The sequence below is a fragment of the Anopheles coluzzii genome, chromosome 2, assembly GCF_943734685.1.
Source record: "Anopheles coluzzii chromosome 2, AcolN3, whole genome shotgun sequence".
Classification (NCBI taxonomy): Eukaryota; Metazoa; Arthropoda; class Insecta; order Diptera; family Culicidae; genus Anopheles; species Anopheles coluzzii.
This window is the reverse complement of record NC_064670.1, coordinates 82,491,455-82,505,183: the sequence shown is the minus strand read 5'-3', so window position 1 is coordinate 82,505,183 and position 13,729 is coordinate 82,491,455. Positions and strand designations below refer to the sequence as shown.

The 13,729-nt window shown below is 42.4% G+C and overlaps 1 protein-coding gene and 1 long non-coding RNA gene across 3 annotated transcripts in view; one reads left to right on the top strand and one right to left on the bottom strand.

Annotated features, from left to right (window-relative positions):
- Positions 1-12,710, bottom strand: part of LOC120961710 (sodium- and chloride-dependent neutral and basic amino acid transporter B(0+)) — a 56,346-nt gene extending 43,636 nt beyond the window's left edge. The window contains exon 1 of one of the 2 annotated variants that reach the window (XM_040385693.2): positions 12,600-12,710. The gene's annotated coding sequence lies outside the window, so the exon portion shown is untranslated. Of the gene's footprint in view, positions 1-12,222 lie in introns of both variants that reach the window. The other variant, XM_040385692.2, reaches the window with a different exon arrangement.
- LOC125906881 (uncharacterized) lies at positions 12,485-12,705 on the top strand. The gene is made up of 2 exons (XR_007452201.1): positions 12,485-12,571; positions 12,656-12,705. It is a non-coding gene; the product is annotated as an uncharacterized LOC125906881 (long non-coding RNA).
- Positions 12,711-13,729: the final 1,019 nt, after the last annotated feature.

Here is a 13,729-nt window from a genome sequence, read left to right as displayed (position 1 = left end):
GATATCAGCGAGCGGCAACAGTTCAAGAGCGAGTTCTGGACGACGACTTCAAAAACCTTAGCACCTGCAGGCAAAGTAGTAATGCCACGGTAGTTTTCCACTAAGCTCTTATCCCCCTTTTTATGCAAGGGGGAAATGTTCCTTAAGTTTTACAAAATACTCATAACATTGATGTGAAAAATGATTAAAACTTAGAAATAAAGTAATATCCTAAAAATAATGAGCCCAGCAATCTGAGTTTTCTTATAGTAATAACTGATAATGCGATTATTTATTTATTGAAGATAATTGCGTGGCGCGCGCAGGGACCTTTGCAATATTAAAATAAAATAATACTTAAAATAACCTTACTTGCTATATATTTGAAAACAGACATGAACATTTAAACGTGGCAACTGTAATGTTGAAGTCAAAAAAGCAGTAGAACTTATTGAAAGCTTTACACATTGAAATAATTGGATCATGAGCTCCTCTGGAAGTACGGGCCCGGTCTATTTTGATCAGAAAATTTCGAGGACGAAGTGCGTGGTCAGGGGCGTACAAATTTATTTTAAGAAGAAGCTCGGGAGCATCAATTTCGCCTTTTATTAATTTTGCTACAAAAACTGCTTGTGCTACCTCCCTACGTCTCTCTAAGGACTGCAATCCTAGAAGAAGCCGTTTAGTTTGATAGGCTAGAGGCTGGTCCATGTTCCACCGTAAGGTTCTTATAGCTATTTTTGTGATTTTTTTCTGAATTCGCTCAATTCGTGTGGACCAGTTGTTAGTGTGTGGAGACCATGTTACAACATTAAATTCAAGTACGGATCGGACTAAGGCGACGAACAGTTGTTTTAAACAGAAAGGGTCATTAAAATCAGATGTCAGACGATGAATAAAACCAAGCTGCCGATATGCTTTGTCGATGACGTACGAATATTGTTGACGGAAGGAGAGTGATGAGTCAAGAATAGTGCCGAGGTCCTTAGTTTCTATGTTACGTGGGATTATACACGAGTCAAGGTTATAGTCTCGCTTGATAGGGTCTTTTTTACGAGTAAAACTAATCACGCAACACTTATTGACACACAAGGATAGCGAGTTCGCAGAGCACCAATTGCTAAATTCGTCTAGGCTGTGCTGGAGTGTCGAGCTGTCCGAATCATTTCTAATGGTCGCATAAATCTTGATATCGTCCGCATACATAAGCAAACATTGATTTGGGAGCGCAAATACAACATCATTAATAAATAGGATAAACAATACTGGGCCAATGTTACTTCCCTGTGGTACACCGGACGAACTAACGAACACATTGGACAAGCACTTATTGATTTTAACACAGTATGATCTTTGGTTTAAATATGATTTTAACCATATGACTAGATTATTATGAAAGCCAAGCCGGCTCAGTTTCGCAAGGAGTATGTCATGGTTAATCCGATCAAATGCTGACATGAAATCAGTATAAATTGCATCAATCTGTGACTTGCCGTCCATTGCCGTAAGGCATTCAGACACGAATTGAACGAGATTGGTCGACACCGATCGTTTGGGAACAAATCCGTGCTGGCTTGGACTGATATAATTCAAGCCACCCCTGACTAACGCTTCCTGGACAAGAATTTCGAGTATTTTTGCTGATGCACATAGGGAAGTTACGCCACGATAATTAGATATAACATGTCTCGGACCTTTTTTATGAACGGGTGTCATCCACGAAGTCTTCCACAGGATATGGAAGGATATGTAGAAGTCTTCCACTAGGATATGTAGAACTGTGCAGAGAAAGCTTAAACAGATGGACCAGTGGCTCTGAAAGATAAGTTGAGCACTTCTGTAAGACTATTGCTGGAATCTCGTCCGGACCCGGGATAAATGAGGGTTTAATTTGTTTGATTGCATTTTCTACCGATTCATTTGTGATGACAATATCATTTATAGACATATCTAGAACATCCGCGGGTGTGTGCTGCAGGGCAGTTGCAATATTAATTGGTGACGAAGATTGAAGGTCGAAAACTGAACTAAATTTTTTGGCAAAGAGCTGACTGATTTCAAGTTCACTTGAGGCTTTCTCGGTGTCTAGTGACATTACTGACGGGATTTTTGCATTTTTCCTCTTACGGTTAACGAAAGAAAATATTTTAGTCGGATCGGTGGATATACTTCGTTGAAGTTTGTTGATATAGATTCTATACAGATGCCTATTGAATCTTCTATAGTTGCCACTAACAGTGTTAAACAATAGTCTGTCGGAGTGAAGATTAGACTTTACGAGACAATGTAAAGCTCTATTTTTCGCAGATTTAAGTCTTTTTAATTCTCTATTGCCCCACGGGGGACCGGAATCTGCGCGCTCTTGTAAAGTAGGGCAGCATTTGTGAAGGACTAGACCAACCTTGATTTGAAAGGAGTCGATTGCCGAATCGATTGATAAAGTGGGATTGCTATCAGAATTAAGGAATGACCAGTCAGTATTGGCAAAAGCGTCAATCATTTTTGGGAAATCAGCTTTTCTAAAATCGAGATGTCTCAGGCTTTAAAGAATTTAAAGAACATTACAAGTCTAAGGTCTAATAGTAATAGTAGATATGATAATTGAAATATGTTTGTTTTCGCACAAATAAAAAATAAACACTCGCAAACTTGTATGTATACCTCATTAAGTCCTCAACTGTGTCATTTGTGCTCAAACTGTGCCTCTTTAACAAGAAAGCTTCGATCTTGTTACCAACGTCATCTGACATTTAAAAAGTGTTTGTAAACAATCCACAAATCAATCGAATTGTACATAAAACATAAAGAGCCTCATTCTCACATTACAAAACTTTCGACATCTTGCAGCAACCTCGACATCAACCTTTAGGAAACACCTAAAAAAAGATCCCCACATTCAATTATTCCCATGCCTCTCCACATGACCAATTTGCGTGTACTTTACCCCACCCCGAATGGTTTACAGCGTGATGGGAAAGTGGTAGCGAGCGAAAAGAACGATTTGTGTGTTAGTTGCATCTTTCAGCAGAGGACCGTGAACAATGGAGCTTTCGGACAGAGGGCCCTCCCCGTCCGAATGCTGGATCGTGCCGCTTGGATCGTGTACGCCTCTAGCATGGATGCGTATGTGTGGGACGCACAGTAGATCCGCTACGCGACGCAAACAACAAAGTACGAAACAAACACACCAAACAGCAGACATTACCGAGCAGAATGTGCACAGTCTGCTGCGGTGCGTGTGTTTGTATGCGCAAAATAGACGATTATTTTACCGACCTTCCCTGTCACCCTACTCCGTGATCTCCCTCATTGCCGCCGAGGCGCCAAACCAAGCGAACGCAGAAACGCAATCCACTTCAAATGATGAGTTACGCTCATTACGCGCGCGTCCCGAGGAGCACTCTCAGTGGTCACCAGCGGGCTGTGGATCTCGCAAACGGTTGTTGAAACGCAGGCAGGTGGCTTCCAAACCTAAACTCTCCCTTCCACCTTCAATCGCGCGGTCCACATCACCTCCAAGCGTCATTTCGCATCACACACACACACAGCACAAGCTCGAACTCGTCTAAACGAGAGGGAGATACTACTCAATGCCATGCGTGTCTGGTCCGATGTATGGGGCGGTTTGGTTTTTTTTCACACTACACAGCCCAGGTGACCCTTGAGGCTCGGTCTCAGTAAATGCGTTGGTACGGATGAGCGAGTGTAAGGTGTTATTTGACCCTCTGTCAAAGTTCGATATTTCTGAATTTTGGGCAGTTATTGGACCGTCAAAATACTCCTAAAAATATTTGATTTTTACATTTGATGATTTTTTAGGCAAATTAAAAGCAATTTGATTGAAGTTTTTTTTTTATTTTTACTGTTCATCAACTACTGTTGCATACTGATGCATCAACTACTGAGCATTGTTTGAGCATTGTTTTTATTTTGAAATTGCTTTAAAAGCATAAATTTTATTAGGAAATTAATTAAAGTTAAAAGCTTTAAATTAATTACAATTGTTCACACTTCAAGTTACAAATAATCTGACTTGATGCTTACAATACAGATTTTGAAAAGACCACATGCGAAACAACAGACTTTGAGATTGAGATAGAAAATTCTGTTTGATTTCTGCTAAAGCATCTTGCGATCGCACCTTCACACAAGCACAACACAGAAATCAACCACCAACCCGACTCCCTCCAACCGCTTAGTACTTCCACGCGCTCTTCAGCCAAACTTCTTCACAATTGATTTATGCTGAAAACAAATTAACAACTCTCACACCATCGCACATACACATCATCGGGAGGGCTAAATGCCGTCGCGGATCCCATCAGCATCCCCTGCGCACATTCTTGAAGCGAGGTAGGGGGAGGGGCTCCCTGCTACAACTTTGCCGATTACGTCGTAGGTACGTGGACACGCGTCGGATTTCTTTGGGAAAGTTTATTAAAAACTTCGTCTGTAGGCATCCCGAGGGCGGAGTACACGCATGACCAATGCAGATAGGTGGTCATCTTCCAATAAGATTGGTAAAGATTTATGGAAATTCTTGCACACATTCTAGCCCAGTTTGCTATCCAACGTGTTGGCACGTGTCCGCTTATCATGGAGCCGAGTTGAAGGTCGTCGTAGGCAATGTGGCCTTAGCGAAAGTTTCTTAATTAAACTTCAGTGCTGCAGGAAGTTTGTAAGGTTTTTTTTATCGACTGATTAGCACAACGGCGTAAGAGCATTGTTGTTATCGATATACATTAACATATTTTAATAACCTGTATCGATCGATTACATCAACAAAATCCTATAGCAGAAGGATGAAACTATTCTGGTCGATTTCTCAAGCTTTGTTGAGAGCATCACTGCATAATAAAAGATGAATAGCTCCTCTGTACCGTGGCTTACGGGGATATAATTAAGAAAATCTCCAAAGAAATCTTACCTTATGATTACAAACCGAACATCTCAGCTTCCCGGTCGGATTTCAACTTCAGCATCTTACGTAAGCCGTTTGTGGTGCAACTGGAAAAGCTAATATTATATCTCTCAACTAGCCTCAACTTCTTTGGGTCTTACGGGATGAAGCTTACTGCTCCAAAACGTTCAACGCGCTGGTACCAATTTTAGCCGCGTCAAACCTAGATTTTGTTTTCCTGTTCCGACCTTCGCGCTAGTTCGCGTACGGTGAACGGACCATCCTCAGGAATAGATTCACATTCGCCCGCCGCCCAGCAAGGCACGGCATGGTTCATGGGAAAAACTAGCACGGGTCAGCTCGGAAACGAACCAATCACTTTTGCTATAATCAAACGATTAACCGTTCCGCGTGGCAATAAATCACCGGCATTTGGTGTGGCTGGCGGTAAATCAACAATTATCCGCGTGTGCATCGTGTCGATTTGCGACCACAGACAGACTGCGCGGGGCAACCCGATGATGCCAAACCAATACACCGACGGGAAGTGTACTTTTCCACCACATTTTTACTGTTGCTCACGTTTGGGCAGAGGGCGGACGGGTTTCGGTCACTAATTTATTCACCTCACAAAAGCGACGATGTTGGGGAATCATCGTTAGTGGATTGGAGGTCGGAGACCCACATACACATAACCGGAAGGAGCAGGGTGCGAATATAGGTGCGGTGCGGCTCGGGTAACATTTCCGCAAGGAAGAACCACGAACACAACACCTCACTTATGCCGCTTTTCCGCGCTCGTTTAGGCCCACGTTTGGTGAATGCTGAAGGGGTAATTGCAAGTAACCTTCCTGCCACCGATCGATCGTCAACGAACCTCCCGATCCGTGAACGCGATGAATCGTTCAGTCGATCTGCTTGATGAGAAGTATTTACAGCCCAATAAACTGAGATGCATATTTTATCGTTTTTGCATTATCACCTGCATTATCTGCGTTATCACCATGGACTGGCCCTTCTCGAGAACGTCCGCCATTCGCCCGGCTGAACCAACCTGAAAACGTGATACGATCTCCCACTCGAGCAAGGGGAAAAAAGTAGATCATGTTGTGATCGCGGACGTTTGTCACATGACGTGAATTGCACTCGATGCACGTTGGGATGACGTCCTGCGTTGTATGTTAATGGCATCCCGCGTCACAAAGCCGCGAACAATTAACATTCAATTCACTAACGTGCGTCTTCCGATTGACTCATCCACAGCGGACCGCGACACAAGAACCTTCGGAACGGACAACGGCCACAAAAATGGGCAGAAACGGGGGTCCGTGAACTTGCGACTGCTCGCTTGTAATGAGAAGGGAAGGAGGGAAGGACCGTTTTTAGCCATTCGATTGCTTCTTTCTGCCGTCTCATACCCAGATAGATGGACCCCGCGGTCGTCCGCGTAAAGCTTGCCCCCCGTTCAGGTGAAGTACACGCTTCGACGGACGGCTTTTGCGGAGTCTCATCTTCGTTCCGGTGGTTAGCTTGGACGGGGAGGGGACGGTCCGGTCGCGTACCCACCATCAGTAACACAAGCGTTTCCTCGCGCCAAACCGCAGCTCATCGTCAGCTGGGAATTAATTGGTTTATAAGTATGATGACCGTAGCAAAGTTGAGGGTTTATACCGTGTGGTGGTGGTGAATGTTTGGCCACTTCTTCCTATTCAGACCGTGTAATTCGATATGCGTCTAAAGATGTACTAATGAACACACGTTTAGCGGCTTCCTACCGTTAAGAATCTTGTTTTTTTTCTATCCTTTACAATCAAGAGAAAATGATTGATTTCCAATCAAAATAATTGCTTGATAGAACAAACAAGTTCACCCTGTTTTTGTGATGCCGGATTTTACGAAATCTGGTGGAATCTCAATGAACCAATCGGTAGGGTTATGGACAATAGACCCCAGACAATTACACTAAGCCCTGCAAAGCTTCCATGTCATCCAAACCACCACCAGCGATGAAAGATGATCCAGAGTGAATTAAAAAAACAGTCACACATTTAATTACCTCACTAGGTAAGCCTCGACGTAATTGATCGGTAAAAGGATCATCCCGCAAGGATGCCCAGGAAACAGAGACGGCAACGGACAAAAACCGTTGCGTTTTGTTTGGCTGGCTGGCAGACGCACATGACGGGCTTCTCGTTCCAATTAAACCACTCAACTATGCACACCATGTGCGAGACCAACTTATTTAATGCTATCCTTCCCGCGGGGTTCTTTTCTTTTGTGTCTTCAAAAAGCACATGTGCGACCCTTCTTTTGCATTTATTTTCTTTGCAAACAATACGGTGAGAGAAGAAAAATATGCTGCTTTAATCGTTTGAACTTTCTCCGGTTGTTTAGCTTCGTTCCTTTTTCCTATAGTTGCAGTTGGTAGAACAAAAGCTTGTGCAATCTCGAACCTTTCTAATGTTTCATTGTTCAAGCCGATTGAATATTTCATTTGATTTTCAAACTAAAATCCACAAGGGGGACAATAAATAATAAAATTTTCTTTTAAATGATCAGATTACGGACCTGTTTATTGCGTTGGCACTGTTTGAAGGATCTCCAAGGGGTTTTTACAGACATGTACACAAAGAGCATCGATTTCTCTATAAAATCTAGATTATATACGTTATTGTGAAAAAACGGTACAAAAATGCCTCGTTCGATCGATACGCATATAAAATATGAACAGAAACACGCAAAGCAATTACCTATGCACCATCTACTATCGCTATGAACCCAATGAACCAGTCAGTCAGCTGGGTGTTCAACCGTAACAGCTACCGAAATGGGTATGGTTCGAAAAAGGTTCCAAATTCGATTGTCATCGGAGCCACCAGAATGGGAGAGTTCCCATTCTGATTTCACAATTGAAAAAACTGATGCGACCTGACCCCAAATGTCAAATTGCCGTTCTGGTAGTGACCTTCGGCACAGGTGAGAACGGAACATAGGAATGATACAAAATCAATGTTGATTTCAATTGAATTTAACGTCTCGCACATGAACCCTTAACGAACCGCCCCCGAACACTGCACACCAGAGAATGTGGAGCCCTTGGGATGGTAAGGGCATTTCCGGCCTCGAATGCACCTGTACGCACCAGAGTGTGTGCGTGCGTGCGGGCGTTGAATTGTTATGCCGGAAGCAAACCAATGTGCGTCCGTTCTCGATTTGCCTCGCCCTGAACTATCCCGGCGAAGGCAGTGGTTCTGAATCGTGCTCGTTGTTGGCGGCTTCGTGATCGTCATCGTATTTACCTTTGCCAAACATTCAACGGCCCCGGTGTACGGCGATTTCCCTTTTTCTTTTTAAATGTGTCATTCTGGCTGCTACAAATTCCCTCGCCGTCGCCAGCAATGGACGACTTCTCACATGGACTCTCCAAAGACTGTTCGTGCAGTGTCTTTCGTTTAGGAAAGTAACTGAGTCGGAACTTGTGCCAGGGCTGAGGTATCGTATTAAAAGAAGGGTGGAAAAAACACATCGCCTCAGAACGATTCACCCGAACACTGGTGAATAATTCATAATTACTTGAGGCGTTCACGCATCGCAACCCACACCGCCACATGGTGAGAGATGGCGCCCGGTAGAGAAAGTGAGATGCGATCACAACGAAGAGAAGAGGCTCGAAAAAACGCCCAAAACCGGGAAGCTCATTCTGGGCAGACTGGCTTTACTAGCAGACAAAGCATAAATGCAACAGAGTTCTGCGCCCGAATACAGAAAGCCCCTTGTGTAGCTCCTTGGATGACCGGTACCGACACTCGGAGGGCAAACCGGCCATCAAGAAAAGGAAAGAAAGCCAAGGGCTTCTTCTTGCAGGCAGGTAACAGCGACGATCACCTGCTGATCGGGTTCATTTCCTGTTCGAAGAGGATTTTGTTCAAGTTTCTACCACTTTTTGCACTTTGTACTGTTTGAAGAAGAGGTACAATTACGTCCGATAGGTACAGACTGTAACATTTGGTTTAGGTCACATTTGGCTGACTGCACCAGGAAAAAGGTGCCAAAGTTACATGCCATAACGATAACAACAAAATAACTCAGTCAGGTTAAGAATGTTTGTGATCCAACCAGAGACTTAAAGTGACTGTCAAACCATTTTTTACCCAAAGATGACCAAAACATCTTCAATAAATGCCCACAAATTTGGATTTCCCCCAATTCTTTCGAGCAAACCTGCCCATCGTACCTGCCTAACGAACTCAACAAAACGGCTGCAGGAAGGACGTAATCTTATTACGACGATAAAAGGGTTCCTTAAGGGATGCAATGCTTTTCGCCCGTGTTAGGAAAACAAGTAAAAACCAAACCGGTTCAAGGATGATACTGTTTTTACCTTGGATTTAAACACAGCTTCCTAGCGTGTTAGTTTGTACTTTTTGTGTTTGTGTGTGTCTGTGTTCGGCAATTCCCTTAATCATGAATAAATCCTACGTGGAATTCAAGGAGAAGAGGAACAGGAGAAAAAAAGTTCAAACATATAAAATGATTGGTTGGGTTGAGTTTTGTGTTGGTTTCTTGCGTTCTTATTTTGGTATCATTATTAACAATGCACTGTCGACCGTTTCGTTTCCTTGCTGTTTGATATGTGATCTTCTTGGAAGGGTATTATAAATTTGGTCCCCTTTCCAAGTAAAGCTCAAGGTTTTTTTTTAAAAGATGGCAAAATCACATTTACATTTTTTGTATGTTTTATGGTATTAAAAATAAAACAGATAATCTTCGTCTTGCAAACAAGGTATAAACATCATAAGAACAGTGTGAAACTGTGTTTATGTTTCAAAAGATTTAAAGAACATGGAGAAACCTACTTATGGAGTCCATAATCGTTGTTGGTTTGAATGATCATACCACACTGTCAAAAATGCTGGACAGGAAAGCCTCTATCATCTGGAGTCAGGAATCATAGCGCAGATCGATCACGTGAAACAGGCTATGAATCGCAAAAGGACCCTATGGATAATTTCGAATCATACTCCTTCACAGTAACGGGCATGGCTTCCGAAATCGATCAGGAAGTCCTTCAGTAAACATTTCTTAATACTAACCTTGCATCGATTCCTTTCACTTGGGAAGCGTTTTGTTCGATCAAGAACAGGACCCCAAGAACTGGCTTGACAACTCATTCATACTATACAGGTTTAACGAATAAAAGGTATCAAATTTATATGAAGGAGTGAAGGGAGCAGGTCGCATGTATCGCAGGAAAGATGTAGGTCGCTCAAAATATCTTTAAATCAATAATTTTGTTTAAAAGAGATAAAATAAAATAAACATTTGATTTTTAACTGCACATTGAGCATTTAACTGCAATGAGATGAAAATACTCTGTGTAAGTAAACATTCTACGGTGCATTGAACATAATTGTTTTCAAAAATTGGCAGTTGGCACATACTACATGCTTAAAAACTTAAATATTTACCTTCCATCCACCGTCTGTAGTCGATTTCTACTTCTGCTGCATGAGGTACTGAGATTAAGCCACCGTCCAATGATCATCATGACACGTTCGTTTGATTGCCACATTTACAGGCTGCGTGTAAACTTTTACAGGATCATTGGTTTTCCCTGTACGGTAGCAAACAACTGCAGCAATTGCACAAACAAATGACCAACCCTCCCGTACGTGTACCATAAAACACACATACACACACACTCTTGTAACTCAATCATTCCGTCACCTGCAGTGAACTGCCGTTTGCCATCGATCGATCGGATTGCTTCGGTAGTGTAGTTTCAGATCACTCGTCACGCATTTTGCCCCGCCAAACTGTCAAACGCTGATCGAAACGAGTCGCACTGCGGTTCATTAGACACAAACTAGAGGCTCTTGCTTTCAATCACTTTGCCACACATTTGGAGGGCCTCGTTACGGACCTCCCCCCACCCCCCTCCCCCGTCCGCTCGGTTGGGAGATATGGGGCACTAAGAGATGAAGAAACTGAGGTGTTTTTTTCCACATCGTAAGACACATCCGCCGTTTAAACCGCAGCCTCGTATTTCCAAACTCGCACACACTTCCACCGATAATACCACGACGGTGGCAGGAGAGTGTGGTGGTGTTGTTAGTGATACACACTCACAAAAGAGCCCAATGGTGACGGATGTTCCGATTCGATGTAACCACTTCTAACGCATTTCTGCTTTGCGGTATTTTAAAATGGTGACGATAATGATGGTATTGATGATGATGATGATGATTATTCAAGGCACTTTGAGCATCACTATCACTAGCTGGGATGAGTGGTTTTGAAATTGGCACGTTTTTTCCCTACTGTCTTATTGGTCATTTACGCATAGGAAGGATAGCTTTAACGCATTGGTTACATATTTTCACTCGACACATCGGCATTTATACGATTAGACTTTTTTGAAAACAAAACTGGTTGAAAGTAAAATACTAAACTTTGTGCGCTTCAGACACACATGAAGTATTCTGTTTCGTAGCGTTGTTTGAACAGCTGCACTGACTTTTTTTACAACCGATCCAGCCACCGTCATGGCCCACTTGGAGATATTTTGAGGTACGTCGAGGAATGGTTTCGTCACTTGTGAATCTCCTCGGCCAGTTGTCATTGGGGCATAAAGCCTCCTGATCCGTTGGCTTGTTATCCACCAACAGGAGAAGTAGTAACAGCAAAAAAAAAAAACAACAACCCGCAAAGAGGCACGCAATTATCGTAAAAATAGTGTTCTACGCCGTTGTTAGTGCTGCGACCGTCCGATACGACTTCGCGGGGGTACACTGGTGGACATAAAAATAGGAAAAAAAATTTGGATGTGGAATAAAGGATGTGCAAGTTCTACCGTGGCCTGCGTTGAGTCCTGACCTCAACCCGATTGAAAATCTGTGGTCAACTCGCAAGCATCAGCTAAAGAACCAGCCTGCACGTTCAGCCGATGATCTATGGACACGCTGCAAGGTTATGTGGAAACGCATACCCAGAAGCGAATGCCGTAAGCTCATCGGCGATATGGCCAAACGCTGTCAGGAAGTGATAGCGATTAACGGTCACCACATTGACCGTTAGAATGTGTTTTCGCTCTGTGGAACACCGCAACACCTCCTCCCAACAACCACTTAAACAGTCCTTTTCAGGGCTACCAAATATTTCTGACAAGAACTATGTCTTTCGGTCACAGAAAAAAGTTCCTATTTTTATGTCCACCAGTGTACCTGTTGAAGTGCGGACAGCCATAGGTCGCATACAGAAAACAACAAAAGAGCCACCGAGCGAGCAGCAAACACCGTGCCTGGCCGCTAGAAGTTGCCGCAGTTAGAAGAAATAAAACCTACCACTTGACGCTGGAAAGGCATCGTTACGACAGAGCGAACCACAAACACACCTGCGATAAGCGCGGCACGCGGAGCACGTTTTGGATTGCGAACGATTTTTCTCACACTTTTTAAACACTTGGGCACCTAAGAACGATACGTTTGCAAACCACACGCACGCAAAGGAAACGACGAAACAAAAGGAAAAGCACCAACGACAAACGATAGAACGAAAAACGGAACTGCACAATATAGCGTTAAAAACAAAACTGCACTCAAAATCGTTGTACAAGCATCCTTTTACTGTTGCACCGCTGGACTGAATCGAGGTGTGAATGATTGTGTACGAAAATATTGCAACACTTGTATGGTAAAACTGACGAAGAACATTCACTTACAGGTCTGGGTTTTTTTTAAAGAATACTTTGGATAATTGTTTTGATTTTCGTTACAGATTCCGGCACCTGCGAAGGACACGCACCGCAGCCGGACGAACAGACACAACCGACAAGGCACGCGAAACAAACGAAAGTGCTCGGCCAGCGCCACACGGTTGAGGATCGCACGCGCAGGTTGTTTCTCTCCCGTAAACGAGCGTTGAACAATGGGCCGTTTGAAACTGAGCATGGAAAAATACTGCTAGTAAAATAATTGTTATGTATCATTAAAAAAATATTCACATAAAAAGGGGGTTTAAAGGAAAAGTTAAAAATGAACGGGGATCATATATGTTATTGTAATTTCTTATTTTTAATAATAATATTTTTTTAACCTATTTCTTTTTCTTGGTATAAAAAACGCGATGTTATGAAATGAAGTAGTTTAAAAAATATCGCATGCATTTCAGTACAATACTTATTTTACTATTCCACAAAAAAAAGGTTTCAAAAAATATTTTAACATATAAATTCAAATTTTGTTAGCGATCGTTGCACAGCGCATCGTTGCACCCGACAAACATTAAATTCAGCACAATGGTTAGAATTTGTTGATGCATTTTTTGGAACATTTTTTTAGTGAGAACAAACTATATTTTGGGATAAGCTGCTATCAGCTACTTGTAATATGTTTTAATGCGTTTTAACTGCGTTTTAACTGCGATCAGGGCTTCACAATTTTTTAAAAACATTTTAACGCTTTTCTATCGCCAATGTCCCATAGTACAAAAGCTTGCATTTACCAAAGAGCACTCTCAACGTGTGCGAGAGAGAAGAGAGCGAGAGCGAATGCATCGATGAATGCAGCTGATTTGAACTTGAACGGTTGAAGTCTTTTCCCGAAGCGGTGCATATTTAAATAACAATTTAAAAGGCCGATTACCAAATTGGCCTTTTTCAAATTAAATTGAAATAAGTCCGTGTAAATATCATGTAAAGAGATGTGGCTTGTTTGTTTCCGAAAAAATAAGCATTATATGATGTATAATTTACCAGAAAAATAATTTATGATAAGAGTTTTATGAAAACAGCCCCAAAACAACGATAATTGCACACATCTATTCGTAAAAACTTTACGCAATAAATCACTC